Source organism: Trichosurus vulpecula, chromosome 3 (genome assembly GCF_011100635.1).
Source record: "Trichosurus vulpecula isolate mTriVul1 chromosome 3, mTriVul1.pri, whole genome shotgun sequence".
In the NCBI taxonomy this organism is placed as follows: domain Eukaryota; kingdom Metazoa; phylum Chordata; class Mammalia; order Diprotodontia; family Phalangeridae; genus Trichosurus; species Trichosurus vulpecula.
In genome coordinates this window covers 226,219,973-226,243,679 of record NC_050575.1, presented here as the reverse complement: position 1 = coordinate 226,243,679, position 23,707 = coordinate 226,219,973, and the positions used below count along the sequence as shown (strand labels likewise).

Here is a 23,707-nt window from a genome sequence, read left to right as displayed (position 1 = left end):
TCAAGGAACTTACATACTCTAGAGGGGTGGAGAATGTATACAAAAAAAAGTATATATAAAAGTCATATAAAGTAAATTTTAAAAGTAATTTTAGAGGGGATAACTAGCAACCAAGATGACAAGGATAGTTCTTATTGAGGAAATAGCAATTCATCTGAGCCTTGAAAGAAATCTGGGATTCTGAGAAGTAGAGATAAGGGAAAAGTGCATTCTAGGGAGGAGGGACAGCCCGGGCAAACATAGCAATGGGAGGTGGAATCAAGTATGCAAGGGAGAACAAGGAGGCCAATCTGCCTGGAACAAAGAGTGAGTAAAACAGCATAATACACAATAAAGCCAAAAATGTAGCCTGGAGCATAATTGTGAAAGACTTTGAATGCTAAACGGAGAAGTTTATATTTTATTGTTGAGGTACTGGGAGCATCCTGAACAAGAGAGTCACATGGTCAGAACAGTTCACTCCATCTCTTAAGCATCATCAACTAATTGCTTTTTGGTATCTTTTCCACTATTCTTCATTGTGTCTCAAGCCATCCAAGCTAATCCAGAAGCTCTGGATTCCATGGATGGAAGTGCCCTCAGGCTTCTGCCTAGTAGGGTGGGATCAGGGACTAGCCCAATTGCCATGGGCACATGTCTACTCCACATAACTTCATTTCACAAGATTGCTCTGAGGAAATCACTGGTAAATTTCTATGTAAATTATTAGTGTAATTCTTCCACTAACACGTCCACATCCTTCTACAATGCCTCTTCATGGTTTGGATGCACACTTCATCTCTTGAAGGCTATACCCATTGAGAGAAAGCTTGAGCCATCTGTATCAAGTTAGAATGATTTTAAGTGTGGACAAAGAGATGGACAGTGTCCCTATTTTCTGAGGACTAGCCTTGCTAAGTTTAGGGAGATCACCAGGAGGTTGGTCATTGAGGATAAAATTGTGGCCATAGCAATTCATTGATCCATCACTCAAGGCCTAGGATTGGTATCTGCATTGGAAGATGAAGTATTCATACTGATAAAATCATGGATCCATAAAGTATTGAAGATCATTAGTGATGCTTCTTCTATACTTCAGTTGATCTGTGATTTATCTCTCCCCAGCAAAGATCAAGAGAAGAAACATGATATGGTGGATAAATCACTGATTCAGAGTCAGAAAGACTTATGTTCAAAACCCACCTCATATACTTCCTTCTCCAATCAATTGCTATCTAACTGATATTTATAAAGCTAATGTATGATCATGCCACTCCTCTGCTCAAGAAACTGTAGTAACTTCCCATGATAGGAATAATGTTCTTACCCCTATTCCCATGCAAGTTAGCCTCATCTGTAAAATAAAGAAGTTGGACTAGATGACCTCTAGAGTCCTTCTAGCTCTAAATCTGTGGTCCTATGATGAAACTTATGAACTTCCCCATCCCACTCAAATTTACAAAAATCTAATAAAACTCAATTCCAAAATATAATAAGCCTGATTCTTTCCCTCAGCCCAGAGAGTCACTAATGATCCCACCATCACCACCAAATTTCAGAGGGAAAAGGTGAGAAAAAGAGCTTCTGCTGTACTGTTACCCCTATATTCCCTCTCCACTAGATATTCTGGCAGTGGATTCTGTAAAAGGAACTCTATCTTTGCGACACACACACATATTCACCTCCACCCTCTGCCAAGGGAAAATAGGCCTTAGGGGGCCTAAGCAGGATCATACACCCAGAGTGGGGACAAGGCATGGCACAACCTTCTGAATCCTCACTGTCCTGTCTATAGTAGTGGCCCTTTTCAATCACCCATCTAAAATCACACTACCCCTATCCTGTGTTATGGTTCTTGAGAAGCTGAATCCTATTTCTTCTTTCTTCTTTCTTGGATCAAAATCTCCTTGGGGGTGGGTAGTAAGAAGAAGCCAAATTCCTTCAACAGAATTCAGAAAATTCATATGATCATAGTCACCTATACCAACCCCTCATTTTACAGGAGGAGAATCAAGCCCAGAAAGATTATGTCAATCAAAGCCCTCTGATTCCAAGTGCAGTCCCCTTTTCCCTATACCATACTGCTTCTCATTCTCAAAGCAAAAATAAATTTAATTTGTCTTAATTTCAAAAAAAATAAATGCATGCAAAAGAATTAGCATATATTGGAAATTAACACAACTTTGAGGTTATTCCTTGGACTCAGATTGTCAAAGATGACAAAAAGAAAATTATAATTATTGGAGGGGATATGGAAAGACAGACACACTCATATAGTTGATGGAGTTGTTAACTGGTCTAGCCAATCTAGAAAGCAATTTTTAGGATATACCCTGCAAAAAAAAATCCCTAAACTGTCTATACTCTTTGACCAAGTAGTAAATCGTCACTTGGGTCTTTTGAGAATCATGAATCCTGTGACTGTTTCCAACCATGTGGTGACCCAATATTGAAAGATCTTTGCATTTTAACATTAAGTGGTAAAACCTCGGCAGTCCCTTGACAGACTCATCCCCAAGCCACCCTGTGACACTGGCAGGGTAGCAGGGGAGAGTGGGGTACTGCATCTATTAAAATAAAAAAAAATACTTCAAGCCGGGTCTCTAGGCTGCAACTCTCCAGATGTGATTCTAGTGGGATATGGGAAAGAACAGGTCCTTCTCTAACCCTTTATTACAGGGGCCGCACCCACATGGTAACTCTTTCAGGAGGCTGCAGCTAAATAAGCTTGAGCCAGGGTCCCTGACTTCCTTTGCCCCACATGAATATTGAAAGTCAGAAATGAATTGAAGCAGTGAGTCGGCCCCCAAAAAGTACTCCCCTACTAGCTTGACTGTTTTACTCTCAGAGTTGTAAAGACAGTGCTAAGCTGAGGTGAAATGCAAAATGCTCAATTAGCAGTACTGCTGATTGCTTTATATTCTGATGATGTTTCAAAATTAACCTTCTAGCATATTGTAGCAGTTGTTACATTGTTACTGAGGCTTGTTCATTCTAGTAATGAATGCTTTTAAGTGCTCTATGTTTAGTGTTCCTTTTCTGTGTAGGACTAAATGACCTGTCACATATCTAATTTATATTGTACATTGAGTTCCTTTTACTGCCCCCCCCTTTCAGGGAGGCCCTACATAAGAGCCATAACTTAAGCCCTTCTTCCTGAAGTGACAGGGTGGAGTACTCAATGAGCCAATAAGTATGAGAAAAGGGAGCTCCCTTTCATCAGAGGTAAGGCTCCCCAAGATTGAGCCAATCCAAACCAATGCCAGGATAATAACAGGGAATAGCACAAGACCCCAGCTTCCTTGGACCTAGCAGTGATTTCTGAAAATAAGAAATACACAACTCCAGAGGGCCACTGATAAAACATGCTTCCCATGTCTTGACAAAGAAATTATGTTCCGGAGATGTAGAATGAGACATATTTATAAAGACATGACCAATATATCTATGCTAACTTGTTTCAAGGGTGGGATATTTTTAGTTTAGAGAGAGTGGGATCAATTGGGGAGAAAAGGTTGACAAGAAAGAAAGAAAGAAAGGAAGGAAGGAAAGAAGGAAGGGAGGGAGGGAGGGAGGGAGGGAGGGAGGAAGGAAGAGAGGGAGGAAGGAAGGAAGAGAGGGAGGGAGAGAGAGAGAGAAAGAGAGAGAGAGAGAGAGAGAGAGAGAGAGAGAGAGAGAAAGGAGTGTAGGAGGAAAGGAGGGCAGAAAGAAGTAACTTATAGATTCCAAAGGAGAATCCCATGCAACACAAGAATCAGGAATTACATCTAGACAAATGACACCCTGGGAAGGGAGAAATTAGTACAAGATAGGTCCAGGATAACAACAAGACGTCTGGGGCTTTTTATTGGAAAGGTGAGGTACATATGTTCATGCTTTGTAGATGCTAATTGTTGGCAACATGGTTAGATGGCTCAACAAATTGAAACTGACATCAACCTGCTCCATCCATTTGCCATCTTTCATCATCAGTGTAAAGAGTGCATCAGCGCAGTGAGGCTGCCATCCCTTGGGAGGCGGGCATCTAGTTTCCTATTAATGATCAATTTTGTAAATGAATAAATTGAGTTAACACATTAAATTTCATCCAACTAGGCCAGCAAAAACACCAGCTTGGAAAGAAAAATACAATTTACAAAAGTCCAGAGGAAAGAAAAACTTTCCAATCAATCCCTTGACAAACACTGAGCCCCTACACTGTGCAAACATTGAAGTTGCAGAGACGAAGGGGTAGTGAGCTTCCCTCGAGTGGCTTATATTCTAATATGGGAGTTACACACAAAAACAAAAAATATTGAACTTTTGTAGAGTGCAGTGTGTGATGAATTGCAAATGAATGCAATCAAGAGCAAATGCTTTTAAAGCTCTTAGAAGGAAAGGATAATTTTGGACTGAGATAGGCAGGAAAAAGGAAAGGTTTCATGGAAGAGGTGGGGTGTTTAGAGGCAAACCAGCTTCAAAAAAAAGACTCACATCTGTGGTCAAAAATGGTGAGTACCCAGGTCCACATCCAATATATGATTCATGACCATGAGTCAACATGGTACCATGGAAAGAGCACTGGTTTGGGAATCAAAGGACCTTAATTCTAATCCCAGCTCTGCTTGTTCCATATTATCTGCATGACCTTTGGAAAGTCATTCATCCTGTCTATTCTTCTCTAGTCATTTCAGTCACATCCAACTCTTCATGACCCCATTTAGTGTTTTCTTGGCAAAGACACTGGAGTGGGTTGCTCATTTTACAGACGAGGAACAGAGGCAAAACAAGGTTAAGTGACTTACCCAGGGTCACAGGTTTTGGACTAGATGAACTTGGAGGACTCTTACAATTCTAAATATATGTTTCTATGATCTTATGAGTTTGTGTTATATTTTTGACCCCAAGATGAAGCTGAAATGGACTGGAAGTTATCTACTTGAACTTCCCTCTTGTGCCCAACTCCATTCTTCAGAATAAGACATTCATCAACTATTTCTCCACTCACTACTTAGAAATCTTTTTTTTTCCAGAAATGACAACCATAGCTTCATTTCCCAGGTGTTCACCCTTTTTTTAATCCTCTCCACATCCTGACACCACCACCACCAACACCCGCACACGCACACACTCCACAGGCTGGGTATGCAGTGTAGGCCCTCGGTCTTGGCTGGGAAGAAGTTGGTTCCCTGGCAGAGAACCTCCCCCCTCCCTCCGAGCTCACCGCCCAGCACTTGCTGGGACAGAAGTTCCATGGGAACAAGAAACAAGCTGAGAGGACAGAATACCAATTCTTTCCACAATTGTCACTGTATGGGAGACAAAGTGTCTCTGGGGAGACTTGGACCAGAAGGAGTAGAACTCTCTGGAGTGGGGCTTCCATTCCTCCAGGGGCATTACTGGTTGAGGTGCTAACTCTACTGTATTCTACTCAGTGGTCTTTTCCAGAATCACTCATGGCATGGGCCTGAGTCTGCTTGAGAGCATACCAGTTTTCTGTAGGAACTACAGAACTACAGTGTGGGTCTGTAGCCTTCCTCAGGGCAAGTGGCTCAGCTCCTCAGGAAGAGACATGAACAGATCTAGAAATGCAGGCAACTCTCCAGGCAAAAGCTCAAGTTTCTCGCCATTTGGGGATATACTTGACAGATAGTTTATGTATCTGCTTGAAGGCAATGATGAGGTTTCTATTTGCAGGTTTGGCTGGGCTAGATTTGGAGGGGTTGGTCTTGATCTGTGTATCCCAGGTCCCAGAGGCTTTAGAACTGATCTCTTGGATGGGGTCTGGGGCCTAAGGTGGGAGGTCTCCCTGGGAGAAGGATTTTTGCAGAGAAGTTGTGTCATTGGCTTGGGTTGGCTTCTATAGAATGGATTGGATCAGACTTAGATGTCGAATCACAGCAATAGTGAAGATCTGGGAAAAGGCAGCAGTCATTGCTTCTTCCAATTGACAGAAGTGAGCTAGGTGGCTCAGTGGATAGAACACTGGACATGGAGTCAGGAAGACTTGAATTCAAATTCGGCCTCTGATACTTACTAGCTGTGTGACCATGGGCAAGTCCCTTCACCTCTGTTTGCCTTAATCCACTGGAGCAGGAAATGGCAAATCATTCCAGTGTCGTTGCCAAGAAAACCCCATAAAACTATGGTCCACAAGGTCATGAAGAATCAGACATGACTGAACAACAGTGCTTCTTCCAACTGGTTGGTTGTGACTACCTTTGTAGCTAGGTCTGTCCACCTCAATGGAGGCTGGAACTTCAGCCTTATGAAGCTTCTGTTCCTTCTGGCAGCAGCAGTGTTCCTGTTGAATTATCTCCCAGGGCACACAACACTTCAACTGGAGGAACTTGTGGATCTCAGTCTCAATCCCATGGGGCAGCTTCTGCCTCAGTTCCACCACCACTGGTTCATGCACCCCAATCTTGTGCCCGCAGTAAACAGAGGAGCTATTGCTTCTCCATTGGGGTCCAAAGCTTGAACATTCAGGCTCTGGCTGGAAACAACTTCTGGTACCTCATCAGGGAGCTCGGGCGGCTACATAGGGGGCTTCATGGTGGCCAGAGCCATTCCTTAGAAATTTTTAAAAGATCTTAATGGGGAACTGAAACTCACCTTTACAATTGCCACCCATTATTCCTAGTTCTATCTTCTGAGGCCAAGCAGAACAAATTTTTTGATCCCCCATCCAATGTAGCAGCCTTCAGATATTGTCCCTTCTAAGTCTTCTCTTTTCCAGTCTAACATCCTAATTCCCGCAACTATGCCATGGACTAGGGCTACAGCCTAAGGCACTTGACCTCACAACCCCAATACAATCTAGTAGGTCTAGAAAAGTTGATATGGTTGAAAAGTTAACTATATGGCATAGTAAGGAAGCCCTGAGCTCCAGTCCTGCCTCTGACACATACAAGCTGTGACCCTGGGCAAGTCACTTCATCTTGAAGACTATGTCAGCAGACAACTCTGGTAAGTCCAACTTAGCTGGCAAAAGCTTCAAGAATGGATCTCCCATCAGGCTGTGTAGCTGTGGCCTGAGGAGCAGCCTAGCCAAGTTCAGAAAGGCTCTTATTTGCATTAGTTTTGAACTGGACTAGAAATGCAATTGTCTTAAGGAAATACCAGCATGGAAACCTCCTATGTCCTTCTCCACAAGTTATAATCTTAAAGATTTGCCTGGGACATGGAGAGATTAAATGACTTGCCCTACATCACTTGAATGTCAGACCCTCCCTCAGTATCTTAGGCTTCCTCTTTTAAACGTGTTACAGTTTATCAATGGCTTTTCTTTTAAATGCAGTTGGCACCCAGAACTGAACATAGTGTTTCTGATGTGGTCACATCAGGGAAGACTATAATGGGACTATCATCTGAAGTATTTAATGGACTGAAAATTCAATATGGGTTTATTCACTTTGAGTGTGAGCATGACTTGCCATGACAGTCAAAATGTTAGGATGCATGAAAAATAGGATAACAATCAGTTTTAGGGAGGCGATAATCCTATTCCACTATACTCTATACTCCCCCTGAAGTATAATGATGAGGTCTGGGCACCATAGTTCAGAAATGACATTGATAAGCTGAGAGATTATCCCGAGAAGGGCAACTAGAACAGTGAAAGGAATTCCTATCTTCTGTGAAATGAGGGGCTTAACCTAAGTGACCTCTAAGGATGAGACTATCTAAGAGCTTGGGATCAGCAAGAAAATCAGCTAAAGGAACTGAGGCTATTTAACTTAATATGAAGAAAGAAGGAAGAAAATTGGGAGAGGCATAATGGCTGTATTCAAATATTCTAAGGACTATATAGTAGAGATATGAGGCAGTTTCTGATTAGCCAAGGAGAGAAGAACTAGAAACAGGTTTAAATTTGCATTTGAACTAGACCTTGAAGGATAAGTAAGATTTTATCAAATGGAGATAGTCAAGGAAGGTAAAGCATAGCAGGTGAAGGGGAAAACATGAGCAAAGCCTAGGTAGTGGGTAACAGGGAACATGTTTGGGGAATCAAGTAACCCAGTCTTGTTAAAGGGTTGAGTATATGTGGAGATGAAGCTGGAAAGGTAGATGGAGCCAAACTGAGGAGAGCTTTGTCTTCCAGGCAGTAGGAATGCAACATGGGTTTTTGAGCAGGAAAGAGTCATAGTCAAACTTGCACATCAGGAAGCTTACTCTGGCAGTTGATAAAGGCAGAAGGATTGGATAAGGGAGAAACTGAAGGGAAGAGAATGAAAAGACTATTGTGATAGCTCTGATGTGGTATTATGAGGGCTCAGGTACAATAGAAAATGTAAGAAGGAAAGGTAAGAACAGATGTGAGGAGCATACCCTTCTTACTGCCAAGGAATGATATTTAGGGATGTCAGAATGGTTCTTGAATTTAATTCAACAAGAATTTATTAAGTACCTCAAATATTCAAGGCACTGGGCTAGGCACTGAGAATATAAAATGAAGAACAGCGACAGCTCTCAAGAAACATACATTCTGTTGCCTCATAATGCAATGACCACACCACCAGTTCTCTGCATGGATGAAGGTTTAATCAGAGCGCCAAACACCCTGGAATCAGGAATCAATTAATAGGAAATATCCTGACCTTTGAACATTATATTGTTATTATTTATCCTGCAGCTTCTTCAAAATCTTTATTCAAGGAAATATCATTGAGTTGATTTATTGTGTTTTTTATAACATACCATTCCTTTTCTGATAGAAATGTAAGAAACCAAATCTGGAACTCCTTTCTCCTCTTTTTGGCAAAAGCCCCTGGTACTATCTACTGTTGAATGTCATTCAGGGCTAGGCCATTCCCATTTCAGTCACAAAATGCTCAGCTGGGCTGGGCTCCTCAAGGGTACACTCTATTTAGTGCCATGTCCGCATTCCTCAGCATAGGACCTGGCCTGGTTCTTTTGCCTTCCCTCCATAATACACCACATTCAGCCCTCTACCTCTACAATAAGAAAGTTAAAGAAGAGAGCTCTGGCTTCAGTTCCACCAGATCCTTCTCTCTTTTGCTAAAGCACCCATGGTAGGCTCTCAGCTTCATTTCCAAGAGCCTGGGAAAGGGTTGTCTGGCAATGGATTCATTACAGCATTTGATTACAAGAAAATAATTCGATAGTTGCATGGGGGGTCACCATAATGGGATTTTAGCTGTCAAGTTTCACCTGCAGGGTGGAGAGAATTTATGGGGAGAGAAGCATTTCAAAATTTCCATTGGGCAAAGCATTTGGAAAAAGCCTCCGTACTTTGAAGCTTCAGTTACACTTCTGCAGGGCTGAAAAGGCATCTTGAGTAGATATAATTGTTCCATTAATAAGATGAATGTCATGCCTGGGGATATAGATTAGTGACCAAGGGGAGTGACCCAGGCAATTATGCTAAGAAACTCACATCAATTCTGGATTCTTACCCACCAGCATAGTCTCTGGGTTTGTTTGTTTTTTTTTAATCTATCTTTTCATCAGTCTCATAATTCTTTCCCTTGTGTCCTGGCAGTATCTTTGTGGGTCTTCTACACCTTTGCAATACCTCTAATGATGGTCAAGGGGTGTTTATGCTCTGACTTGAGAACATAATTATAATTTCAGCATTATTTCATCCTAAGATTCATGATCCCAAAGTATTAAGCAAGGAAGTCTTGTAAGCAATTTCCTTTAACTCTATCTTCCTTCTTCCCCACCTCTTTCAGCTCATCCTTAGAACAGCCAATAAGCCCACCACCTGTAACCTCTTTTCTCAAAGTCAGATATTGAATATTGACAGCAGCAAAGCTAGCTTTGAGTCTCTATTTTTCCAACAATTACAAGAGAGAGGATTGGTAATATGTAATGCAGTGATGGCAAACTCAAATAGAAACAGGGGCCAATTAATTTTATGTAAGGATCCCTGTGGGCTACATAGTCTTAGAAGACCATGTACTAACATTATCTATGTTTTATCGTACTTTTGTTTATTTTGTTAAATATTTCCCAAGTACATATTCATCTGATGATGACGGCACTTAGGGGTGATGTGGGCCACAATGCAGCCCACAAGAAGCATGTTTGACACCTCTGATGTAGCAAATAGAATACTGGACCTGGAGTCACAAAGATCTGAGTTCGAATCACATCCCAGATGTTTACTAGCTATGAGCTACATGAACATAGCTGAGACACTTAACCTCTGAGACAGAACCCGGAGGATTACCTGGCCCTATAAAATGAGGATAGTAATTATAGTACTATCTACTTTATAGAGTCATTATGAAAAAGACAACAGCTAGGTGGCTCAATGGATGGAGTGCTGGGCCTGGAGTCAGGATGACCTGAGTTCAAATCCAGTCTTAGACAATGACTAGCTGTGTGACCCTAGGCAAGTCACTTAACCACTGGAGAAGGAAATGGCAAACCTCTCCAATATCTTTGCCAAAAAAACTACATCGACAATATGGCCCATGGGGTCACAAAGAGTTGGAAATGACTGAACTACTGAATAACAAAAATGAAGAAGACATCCCCAAACCTTAAAGTACCACATAGATTCACCATTGTTTGATTTGCCAGTGAATGAGGAGTGATTTCCTATTCACTATAGTGGCTATTCCATCTCTATCTTCCCTGTGAAGGGAATTGACAAGATTTTGCGCTAACCAGATTACAGTGCCCAAGGCCAGAGTTTGGATGGGTTTGTTCTTGATCGATATACTTGCATATAAATCATTGAGGACTTGAAAAGCAAAGTAGACTTGGTCACCCAAGTCTCTATGCAGGTCCTGTGAAGTATTTTCTTTTGTTTTGAGGAAGAGGATATAACCCTAAATTGAATAGTTATCAAGAAGCACAGAAAGCTGGACATTAAAATAATAATCTTTTCCTTGGGCATTCTGACTAGCTTTTGATCAGCTGTCCTTAATTAAGTATGGTGACTCATAGTCTGGTCTATGGACTAAAGAGCTATCAGCCTGTTTTGACAGAGTAGAGGCCATCTACTCACTACAGTTTAGTATATGGGAATACAGAGCCAGTAGACATGTTTTATTTACTTATCTGTATACATGTTGTTTCTCTTAATAAAATGTAGGCTTACTAAAAGTAGCCACTATTTCATTTTTGTCTTCATATCTCCCTAGTGTGTAGAATAGTGCTTGGCATACCAGGATAGGGACTAAATAGTGACTAAAATTATAATTTCATACATCTAAGGAGCTCCTAATGAGAAAATTCCTCTACCACTGAAGTTAGGACCTTCTCAACAACCTGTAGACTTAAAGAGTTGAATAGAACACAGAGAAGTTGACTTACCCAGAATCAATCAGTATATTTCAGAGGCAAAACTTGAGTCCAGGTCTTGTTAGCTTCAAGACCAATTCTCTAAAGCCACATTATTTATCACCTGACATGTAGTAGGTACTTAATAAATGCTTGCTGATTAACTGATTAAATTTCTGTGGTATTAATGTGATTAAAGAGCTGGGGGGGGGGGGGCATTTAATAGGCCTCAGGTGGAGCTAGTTAAGGGAAGTTTGATTAGAGGAGGCTTGTTTGTAGGAAAGTCCACACCCTTTTGCTGATTAAGGTACTAAGCCCCAGGCCCACACCTTTTTGCTGATTAAGTATGAAGCCCTGGGGCCCTAAGAAGGGTAAATATACCCTGAAGGTAGCTGTTAAGCTAAGATGAGAGAACTTTGAGAGAGATGAACTGGAAGAGACAGAGAAAAGGAGAGACAGAGAGAGAGCTAGAAAGGCTAAGAGAAAGGACTGCAGAGACAGGAAGAGAGAGAACTGGAAGGGCTCTGAGAACTGCAAGGGCTTTCAGAACTTCTAGAGGAAGCAGGCAAACAGTTAGGATTCATGAGTGTGTGTTTATGGGAAGGCCCTAGCAGAGGGGAAGGTTACTGGGTGGCTAGTCTCCTTGCCGTGATTTTGTGCTTTAATTTCCTTGCTGTTACATCGAAGTGGACTTACTGGTTTGGGGATACAATTGTTGCTATGTTGAATTGGAATTATTGGTTTTGGGATTTGATCCTCCGGCGTCCGAATGAATATTTTGCTTCTTCTGCCTTCTATGTAGAGAGTTTCTTGTATTTTGCAATTCCGAACTATACAGGCATATTCATGGTCACCATCAAGATTGTGAATTTTGCTGTACTGATACAATGTCCCAAAAGAGCTGGTAAGTGGTAACAAAGAGCAGTTTGGCAACCAGAGATGTCCAGTGGATATTTGACACAAAGCAAAGGCACAATGTCCTCAAAAGAGAAATGCATGCCTAGAAGAGAACAGAGACACACAACTACCAGGAAGCAATGTGATGATATCACCAAAGGACAAAGGCACTCCACAGGATCAGACTACAAGTTGCTATAGCCACATATATTCCCGTATGTACCTGTGCTAGTCAGGCATATTGCATAATGTGATCCTCTCACACATTCCCTGACCACTTGTGTTCCCTATATAAGTGTGCTCTATGTATGTTCCTAGGTTATTTATGTTCTCTGTGTGTATGCTCTCCTTCACTGGTACTATGTAAGTTTCTCATATGTTCATGGTAGGAATCTTTTCTAGTCCTATTATTTGCTATACTGGTTGATTAAATATATATTTTAACTATTCTCTGGCTAGCTGGTAAAATAATAATAATAACCATCACCATCATCGTCATTATCTCATCACTAGGGACTCCTGAGCTATGGTTTTCAGTTAGTGCTGAACCAAAGAGTTTCTTAAACTTTGGGTAGCTTCTCTGGGAGTACATGCTTCACTCCTGTCAAAAATAAGATTATATCCACCAGGAGGCTACAGATTGCAGGACAAGGAGCCAGGAACAGGAGAATTCGGATGAGAATAGAGGAATGATATGGAAGTAGGTCACACCCAGCAGTGACCAGAAGCTGGTGGTCAAGGTGGAATGTAGAACTGGACCCAGGTGGAGGATGTAAGGATGTTTCCATGTACCATAGGAAAGAGCAAGGTCATGGGTCAGGACAAGGTGAGCAAGCTAGGATCAAAGCAGACAAACAGAGCCCAAGAGGACAAAGATACCAGAAGATTTAAGCAAGGCTAATTGTCAATTTCCAGAGGAACCATAATATGGGAGGATCTAAAAGGTAAAGGGATAAGAGGAACTGATGAGGGATTCATATATAGACATTGTGAACTGAGATAGATTCCACTTCGGGCTCAAAGTCTTATATGGTAGCTATTGAGGAAGTGACTTGAAGTTAGGCCCTGCTACTAAGAGCAAGTCATGGGAGCCTCTGACTGAGGTGAAAAGCATGGTGGTAGTAGAAAAGGGTGGCTCAGGCTACAGAAGCAATCTCTTGCTAAGGTTCCTAGTGCATGGGCTTGGCTGGGTCGGGTTGCTCTGATAGAATACTGTAATAATGCTAGAAGATGCTGGAGAAAGTTGGTTGCACATATGCACTTGGCAGCCTCACGCATGGGGATGATAATTAAACCTATGGGATTGGAGGGACACCAAGGGGGAGAGAGCTGAGAGAGAGAAGAGAGCGGGACCCAGGAGGACGAAGCCTTGGGGGCAGACAGAAGGACCCTGAGGATTTCCCAAAGCCGACTGAGAAGGAGCACGCAGATGGACTGGAGGAGAACCAGGCGGCAGCAAGGGGAGAAAAGAGAGAGTCCGAACTGGCCAGCAGTGCCACCAGCTTCAGAAAGCTCAAGGGAAGTAAGGATGGAGCTCCTGTGGGTGGTCAGTAGGATCTTCCCTAAACCAGCCAGGGGATGCAGCCTCTTGAAAACGTAGGAAGTTTAGGCAGGGTCCAGCACATGCTTCCAACCTCTAGGCCATAGTTCTACACTATCCCATCACCCCTTTTCTTCAGGATTCTGGCAAGTTGTGGCTGCAGGATAATGGCACTCAGAACTATGCAATACGCGTTATTTGGCAGCTTTAAAACATTTGTTGAACTGAATCCATGTGGCTAGATTATGAGAGGGCATGGACACAGAATGAGCAGGCATGGAAGGGTGGCAATCTGCACTATTGGTAGAAATCCCAATGGAGATGAAATCATAGATTCACCTGAATAGTCAAGAACTAAATACTGTCCGGCTCAGCTCTCCCTCCCAGCTCACAGCCTGCTTGGGTGGAAGCATTGCAAGGTAGTATTTTCACCACCTTTCTTTCCACATGTGGGGTTGAAGGAATCGGTTTTCCTCTCCTGGGAGAATATCCAGGGCCATGAACGTCCATTACATACCCATCAGAGAACTCTGTGCAAAGCTGGAAAATGAGAGGAACAAAGGATTGTCCCTGTCATTAACTCACTACTACTATGCCTGTCATGGGGTGGTATGTTCTGTATACAAAGGGGAGGATTCCACTGGTTCTCTAGCCATGGCTCACCAGATGATCATCAATCATTGTAGAGGGCCAGCTTTGAGAAAGTCCGTTCTGGGATAAGATATAGGCCCGAGGCCTGTTCTTGCCCTTGGGCTGATAACTCGGCATGTGGGCTCTCCATCTCTCCTTTGGCATGCACGTGCTGCTCAGGATGAAGGCTCTTCAAGCCTCCTCGGTACACACATGCTCTCTCAAAAACCTCCATGCCACACACAAGCTAAATACCACCTGTGGGCTATTAACACAATATTGTTTAAGGCAAAAGGGGAACAAAAGCAGGAGGAAGTCATGCATTATGCAAATGCCTGGCATGTGGATTTGTTGATTCTGCTTGCCTAAAAGTTATATAAGCCCTGTCCCTCAGCTAAATAAATGGGGCTGTTCTTTACTCTCTCACCTGGCCTGTGTTTTTCTTTTCACTCTCCAAGGCAATCAGCCATCTCGGCACCACAGCTGCTGGTGGCAAATCATCGCTTCTGACCACGTACTGCCATTAGCCTAGACTTTGTAATGTCTATCCAAAATTGCAACATATAGTGGGGAAAGTACTTATTTTAGAGTCTAAAGACCTGGGTTCAAATCCTAGTTCTGACACTCACTACACATGTTACCATGGGCAAAGCATTTAAATTCTCAGAGCCTCCATTTCCTTATCTCTAAAATGAAAAGGGAGGTCTAGATACTCTCTAAAGACTGCTTCAGTTCTAAATTCCATGATTTAACTAGAGCCTTTAGTCAGCATTGCTTGCAATGAATGGGTGTTAAAATATATTTTCTGGAATCTGGGTATGCTAGAGTTTTTGAAGTGTTCCCCTGCCCTTTGAAAGTTTCATGATCTAATCCACTGAGGCCACTAATAAAGAGTATAATCTTTTTATTTGCTTACTTCATTGGTCAATTTCATATTGAAAACCATGATCTCTCCTGCGAACACTCAGCTCTCACCTCCTCCCTGTCTGTGCCACTGAGCTCACAAGGGAGGTTTATGAGCTCACACCCATACCTCATTTCCTGTGTTGTATGTAATGCCCATTGAACTCAGCCACAGCGATGATGTGGTAATGGGGCTAGATCGAAGCTGAGGCAAAATGAAAAGCTCACTTCACAGGGGGCTTTGCTAGGAGCTTCAGGAGGCATTATGGTGTCCTGGAAACTGGCTTGGTTTTAGGGTCAAGGGAACTGAATTCAAACCCCAGCTTGGCTACTTTCGACTTGCATAACTTTGGACAAGTCAGCCTCTCTGGACCTCAGTTCCTTCATCTGCAAAATGAGGATTTGGAGCTAGATGGTCATTACGCTCCTTCCAGCTTTAAACACATACTCTTCTGATCAGAAAGGAAAGCATATCCCTAAAAGGATAAAGAAATCTCCAGCTTCTACATACGTATCTAAGACCTCAATTAGTCATGCAACAAGTATTTATTAAACAGTTACTATGCCTTAGCATAGGATCTTAGGATCTGGGGATACAAATACAAAGAATGAAACAACCCCTTCTCACAGGAAGTTTATGTTCTAATGGGGAAGACAAGTAATGATGACGATGGTGGTGATGACGATGATGATGATGATGATGATGATAGCTACCATTTATAGAGTGCCTACTATGTGCCAAGTACTGTGCTAAGCACTCCATAAGTATCTCACTTGATTCTCACAACAACCCTAGCACATAGAGGTTAAGTGACTTGCCAAAGGTCACACAGCTAGTAGGTATCTGAGGGTGGATTTGACTTCAGGTCTTCCTGATTCCAGAACCAGTTCTCTATCCCCTGCACTACCTAGCTATGCACATAGAAAAATATATACAGCATAACTATAAAGCTAATAAACAGAAACATATATAAAAACAACCAAGGGGAGGGAGAGAAGGTTGACCCAGGCCAGATGAAACATCCCAAGCCCTGCAAAAAAGACCTCAGGAAGAAGCCGTGGAATCCATTTTTCAAAAACACTTCTCTCCTTAGGAGGACAGTCCTTTGTGACCAGAGACCTAAACAAGGCCAGTCTTTCTGATGGCAAACATTGCATCCTAGATTTAACAATTCCCAAAGCTCCATCCCCTAACCACTTGACATTTTTCTCATGGCTTAACTTGGCAGAGAGCACATTTCAGCCTGGCTCATTACCTCAGGGCACAGTCAACTGGAGGGAGTTTGCAAGGCCACATTTAAGAGGTTTTATGTACCAGCCTTTAAATTTCTCAAGAATAGCAGCTATTAGTCATTCTATCTGATTGCCCCATAAACCTCCCTCCCTCTCCCTCATCCCCCAAGATTCACAGACTCCTAAACTCATAGAATGTCAGAGCTGGAAGAGACCTTAGAGACCTTAGATCATCAAATCCAACCTCTTCATTTTACAGATGGAGAAACTGAGAACCAAAGAAGGGGACATAACTCCCCCAAGGTCACACAGCAGATGACTGGCAGAAATAGGACTCCCAGGACTCCTAATTAAATTCAATGCTCTTTTTACTAATACTAAGCAACTCACAGGGATTCTAAGAAAAGTGCCATCTAAATGTGAACTATTCTTGTCATTCTAGGCTCAATATTGGAAATGATATAGTGAGTGTCACCTACAAAGAGATGATAGTTCAATCCAAAAGAGCCCATAAGAGAAGATAGAGTGCCAACCTTAGTATCAGAACAACCTATGCTAAAGACCTCTGAGGCCTCTGAGACAAACTAACCATCTGACCCTGGGCAAATCGTTTAATCTTTCAGTGCCTCCAGGCGATTTCTCAGATTCTAAATTGAGAGGCAATATGGTTCAGTGGAAAGAAGGATGGATGTGAAATCAAAGGATCTATGTTCAAATTCCAGGTTTGCCTGCATGCCCTCGAGCAAGTCACTTAACCTCTACAGGCCTCACTTTCTTTGTCTATCCAATGAAAGGACTGGACTAGATAGACTCCTTCAAAGGCAGAAGTATCCAAAGTAAAGGCTGAGATGTGGGCCACACCCTGACCCAGGGGAACAGTGGCCTAACCCCAACAGGTAAGTGATCGACCAATCAGAAGATGGGAACATGTTCCTTGTGACTGCCAGCCAATTAAGGGGATTGTCTCCAATACAATCAACCATACCTTCATTTATTCCCAACACTGTCTTATTCTGCCCCCTGCCATCCACCTGCGCAGGCTACCAGATTCTCCCCTTCTTAGCTTAGCATTGATCCCCCCCACAAGTTACAACCTAACCCCTACTGGATACCAATTTACAGCAGTTGCACAGGCGCCATTAGGAAAATCTGCCCCCACCCTCACCCAGTCTGGACTCTGCGGCAGTGACCAGTGAGTAAATGCCTTACCTTGATCTCTTTCAGTTTGGGGTGGGAAAGAGTGAGGCTCACAAGATGAGCCGGTGTGAATGGGTTGTGGTACGCATCTTATATCTTTCTATTTTTCCTCAAAGCTGCCCCACTTCCAAAATTCCCTATTTCTGACTCAACACCTCTTGCCTGGAGTATAACTTCCTAATTGGTCACCCACCTCAAGTCTTTTCCCTTTCCAATCCATCCTCCACACAATTGTCAAAATGATCCGCTTAAAGCTCAGGTCTGATTATATCACTCTTCTACTCAATAAACTCCAGTGATTCTTAAATGATGCTATGATCAAATATTATTTCATCTTTATCTCATTCTTTTAAAATGTAGGTTTTTATGTAAGCTTTATAAAGTACATAATTATTAGCATAGTAGAACTTGTATATAATTTACAAATAAGTAAATATATTATGGCAGTTAGGTAGGCATTGGGTAGAGCACCAGTCCTGGAGTCAGTAAGACCTGAGTTCAAATCCAGCCTCAGACACTTACTAGCTGTGTGGCCCTGGGAAAGTCACTTAACCCTATTTGCCTCAATTTCCTCATCTATAAAATGAGCTGGAGAAACAAATGGCAAACCACTCCAGTATCTTTGCCAAGAAACTCCTAAATGGAGTCTCAGTGTCAGACACAACTGAAGCAGCTAAAGAACAAAAATATATACAAGTTGGGAGTATATGCTCAAAAAGGATTTTTTTTAACAATAGGAGTGTGTAATCAAATCCATTTGAAGACTATTGCTCTAAAGTTCCTTCTAGCCCCAAATCTATGATTCTATAAGTTATAGAGGAGTTGTCAAACTGTGTTGATAGAGAGAGATTCCATACTGGGAGCTCCCTACACTGATAAAATTGAAGGCTTGGACCAAAAACTGAAAGAAAAACAGAAAAAAGGATAATTGTTGGATTGAACATTTTTAAAGCTGAGATAGCCCTGGAGCTTCTAGTCCAACTTCCTTAATTTACAGATGGAGAAAGTAAGGCCCATAAAAGTTAAAGGACTTGACCAAGGTCATAGAGATGCTTAGTAGCAGTACAAGGATTCAAACCCAAGTCCTCTGACTTTAAACCCAGCCTTCCTTCCACATTAACCTCATTGTTAAGTGAGCAAAGTACAAGCTTGCAGAGAGTTAACTGGTCTATTTCTGACAAGCCTCCACTGCTCATTTCCCAAAAGGGAAGCATCTATCTCACTACCTCCCTTCTCATTGTCCTCTTACTGAACAAAGCAGACTAAAATCATATGTTGTAATTACAACCGCTTAGGTTGTAATCTCCTTGAGGACAGGAGCCCTGTCTGATCACACACGCCCTCAAAGCAGCCCCTTGGCTTTCATGAGATGAGCTCCTTATCAAAGATTTCCTCTTTAGCTTTAAGCCTGCCTCCTTACCCAAGCAAAACTGGGAAAACTCATTTCTGTCTAATCCTACATCCAGTTTGTCATTAGCCGGGGAGATTAAGCCCTTTCAAAGTCTGGCATTAAGGAGATTATTGCAAGGTTGAACTGATCATCTCAAATACACTGCAGTAACTTCCTGAAGCCCATCTCGATATTAGAGGTGATTTTATGCCAATCTATGTTCGAATTTAGCATGACGGCATTTAAGTCTAACACTCAATGCCCAGACAAAGACAAAGACAGAAATAGCTGATGCAATAGGGTCACCAGTCCTTCACTCAGTGTTCTGGCTGTAGCAACCTGCGTAGCAAGGAATTAGTCTTTGTCTCAATAAACCTGGACTCCCAACTTACCAGTGCCCCCCTGCCCCTGCATTCTTTCCATTGCCACCCTATTAGTTCTTCTCACCACTTGGCTTTTTCCCATCCTCCTTCCCAAACCATCTCTCATCAGCTGACTGGATTTTCCCTTTCCCCCAGGATCGGATTTGTTTTCTCTTTATTGCTCAGACAGAAACACTCCGTGAATAATAAGAGGGCAGAATCAAAGGCCAGGGCTGCAGCTGTGAATCTGCTGTTAACCCAACTCCTATGCAGACAGCTGCCACATTTCGCAGAGGACCAACCTTCCCAATTAGGCCAGATTTCAGGTGTCTGGGGGTGTTGTCTCTGCCAACTACAGTAAAATGTCAAAGTCAGAGACAGCAAGCCCAGGGCACACCAAGTCTTCCTATCCTGTGATGCACTAGGCAGGGAAGGATAGTGATGGTCCAGGACAACACCTGTGGTGAGTGGCAGAGACTGTATAACATGCTTCTGGAGTATCAGAGACCAAAAGCCCATCACACAGCAGGTGTCCATCCCGAGAGATGGTGCCTTGGCTTCCTCAGGCCAATGAAGAGACAGGTGCACTCAGATGAATGGCTGAAAGCATGGCCCCTCACAGATGGGTGGTCTGATGGCAGGAGGCCAAACCAAATGACACTGCCAACAGGTTCAGTTTGGAAAACATAACGAGGAGGTCACCAGTGACCTTTAAGAGAACTTTTCCAGTACTTCGATGAGGCAAGAATTGGACTACATGAGAGACAGTAGGTTCAGATTGTAAGGCAAGTCCTACAGAAGGTTTCCATAGAATCACAGATTCAGAGCTAGAAAAGATGTTCAAGGTCATCTTATTTCATTACTTCATTTTACAGATGAGGAAACTAAGTTCCAGAGAGTTTAAGTGATTTACTGAAATTCATAGAAGTATTAAAATGGCAGAGATAGGATTTGAACCCATAGCTTCTAACTCCAAATTCAGTATTCTTTTCCCTACATGAACTGGAGAGGAAGATTAGACTTTTTCTTTCTTGTAATCTCAAGGTAGATACTGTTTATTTTTTTCTTTTGTCTTTATCCTCAATACCTAGCACAATTCTGGGTCCTGGTATTCACTTAACGCTTGTTGATGGTTCAAATGACTTTTCCTTCTCCCTTCTCTCTCATATCCAATCAGTTTCCAAATCCTTCCAATTTCATCTGTACAAAATCTATCTCATCTACCCCTTTCTCTCCAGTCTCTCTCCCATTAAAACCATTCTCCTAAATTATTACGTAGCCTTATCTTTTCCTTTTGAGGCAATTGGGGTTAAGTGACTTGCCCAGGGTCACACAGCTATTAAGTGTCCCAGGCCAGATACGAATTCGGGTCTTCCTGACTCCAGGGCCAGTGCTCTATTCACCATCTAGCTGCCCCATTATATAGCCTTCTCACAGGTCTTTCTACTTCCTCTCTCTCCACCCTTCAGTTCATCCTTCATTCTACCACCAGAGTCATCCTCTGCTCAAAGCCCTTTATTAACTCCCTGTTGCCTGTGGAGGTCATTTCAAATATTTCAGACTGTCATTCAAGGCCCTCCACAAGCAAACACAACCTTCTCTTTCCTAGATCTCTGATGCTACTCATGTATTCTACAATGAAAGACTTGAGATCACCAGCACATTACCTGTGTTCCACTGCCTCCAAGCTTTTGCCCACACTGTCCTGTACCTGGAATGTGCTTCCTCCCCAGCCTATCTTATTCCTACCAGTCTTTAAAGCCTAACTCAATTACCACCTCCTTCTAGAATCCTCTCTGAAGACCTTAGTTCACAATGACCTTCTATCCTCTCATGAAACTCTGTTTTGTACATCTGGGATGTACTTATTATGCTTGTTGTTTTGGTTTGAGATTTTTGTTTTTGTTTTTGTTTTTGTTTTTGTTATTAATACAGACCTGGTGTTTAATTGGCATAGAGAACTCCTAAGGAAACTCCTTCTTCCAACACAATTGGTCACCTACTCTGTAACTTAATCATAGAAAGTTGCCTAAAGCACTACGAGATTAAGTGACTTACCCATAGTCAGAAAGCCACTTTGAGCGGAGGGAGGACTTGAACCAGTCTTCCAGACTCTGAGGCCAGCCCTCCGCCCACTTTGCCATACTGTCCAATGATAATAACAATAACTAGCATTTATGTAATGCTTTAAAGTTTACAAAGCCCTTTATAAAATAATATCTGATTTTATCCTCACAACGCTAGGAAGGAGGTGCTATTATTAACGTTGCTTCATTTTGAGGCAAACAGAGATTAAGTGGCTTGCCCAGGGTCACACAGCTAAGTAAAAAATCTAAAGCTGGATTTGAACTCAAGTCTTCCTAACTTCAGACCCAGGGCCCTAACCACTGCTCCACCTATCTGTGTAATGGGACCTTACAGCACACCCAGATCACCTAACTGGGAAGTACCTGCTTCTCTGCATTCCCCTACCATGTGGATGGGATTAGCCTCCTTCAATTGGCTGCATAGTTGGAACAGGCTGTTTCTTTAAAACTGCCAGATTGCGACAGTCTTGTTCTCTTTTCTGTGTGCTCTTTTCTTGCTGCATGGACAGAATGACAATCACACACGATTCACCCACAGCTTAGATTGAACCAGGAAAGGGTGAGGGCGGTAAAGACCTTTCCAGCTTCCTCTTCTCTTTCTAACCCCTGGCCTGAGGTGTTTCAGTTCCTGTGCTGTTTTATTTCTTTCTCAGCTTCAAGTGCAGGCATTAATCTCCCAAAGTTCCAAGTCATGGCAGCCTGGGAGCCAGGTTTGAGCTGCGGTGTCTCAGCCAACTAGCCTGATACAAGAGCCCTGAGAAACCAGGATGCCTGAGGACTTGAGCCCAAAGGAGTTTTGGGGACTCTTAGAACTTGAGACCGTGTTCTCAAGGAATTAAACTAAACTATAAATCTATTACCTTCCCCTCCCCAGACACTGAGGTGTTGGGGGTAGGGGGAAGAATTGAGGGATTAAACCCTATTTGGAGAGTAAGTTTGTACGTTTGTTTTATACTTTTGAAGTAAATATTTCTTTGTAAAAACTAAACTGATGGTTAGTGACTAAATGAAACTAGGGTGCAGGAGACCCAACCCTATTATTTAGGGAACACCATCTGTGGAGGCTGGAGCTGGAGAAAGAGAGAGTTTAGACACACCCTTAATCACCCTGAAGGGTACTGAAGAAACCTGGAGGGAAGGGTGAAATATAGCATTATCTGGCCTTCAGTTAGGGCCAGGATAGCCAGTTTTACAGCCTGAAAAGGTACTATTCAATTCCATCTTTTTGTATGAACAAATGGGATAACACAGGGTGATCTGCTAAAGCTAAATCAGAGCTGGAGGGGGAAGCTGGGAGGCTAGGGTGAGAGGGCGAGGTACTGGGAATTGAGATAGAGTGGAATCCTCCGGTGTAGCAGAAGTGTATGGAAGCAGGAAAGGAGAGGAGCAAGCAACAAACCCACTGTTTCCCACCCTACCATCCAGAAGGAGGGTAGTAAGGCAAGAGATGTCTGGCTGGCTGAGACTATAGCAAGACTGAATTAGAAAGAATCATTCAGAAACTGCAGAGGAAAAACTCAGTGGAAGATGAGAACTATTTCTAATGTTTGAAGGTAGGGTTTTTTTCCTGCTTTATTCTAGAGTATAACCCACTCTATCTTCCACTGCATTGTACACTGTGATGTTTACAAGGGCATCTTCACATGGTGGAGAAGGGGCAGGGCCCTTTGGAAACACACAGGTAAAATTCAGAATTTCCCAAGAGCTGGATCACTGAGTTAAGTTGCAGAAAAAACTAAGATCGAATCTAGAGCACTTGAACCAAATCTGAGCTCCTGAGTCCCTTGCGTTCAAGCAAGCAAGTTAACAAGCACTTATTAAGTACCTATTGTGTGCCATACCCTGAAGATACAAAGGGGGAAAAATGAAACAATCTTTGCCCTCAAGCTTACATTCTATCTTGAGCTGAAACCAGCCTCTCCAACTTCCATCAATTGTTCCTAGCTTTGGCCTCTGTGGCCAAGCACAAGTCTAATCCTTCTTATATTAATGCCTTTCAGACACTTAAAAGCAATCATCATGCCCCTTTTCCCCCATTAAGTCTTATATTTTCCAAGATAAACATCCCCAGTTCTTTCAAAAGATCCTCATAGCTAGTCTTATCCTTCAACCAAGCCAGCGCTCCATGACGACCAAAAGCTAGGCTGGCTGCTTCCCAGCCCCTTACAGATACTCAATCTGAGTAGAGGAAGTGAAACCGATTTCTTTTCAATCCAGTTCTGGAATAATACCCTTTAGGACCTCCTTTTGC

At 42.6% G+C, this 23,707-nt stretch overlaps 1 pseudogene; it reads right to left on the bottom strand.

Annotated features, from left to right (window-relative positions):
- Positions 1-211: 211 nt before the first annotated feature.
- LOC118842398 lies at positions 212-6,443 on the bottom strand (annotated as a pseudogene).
- Positions 6,444-23,707: the final 17,264 nt, after the last annotated feature.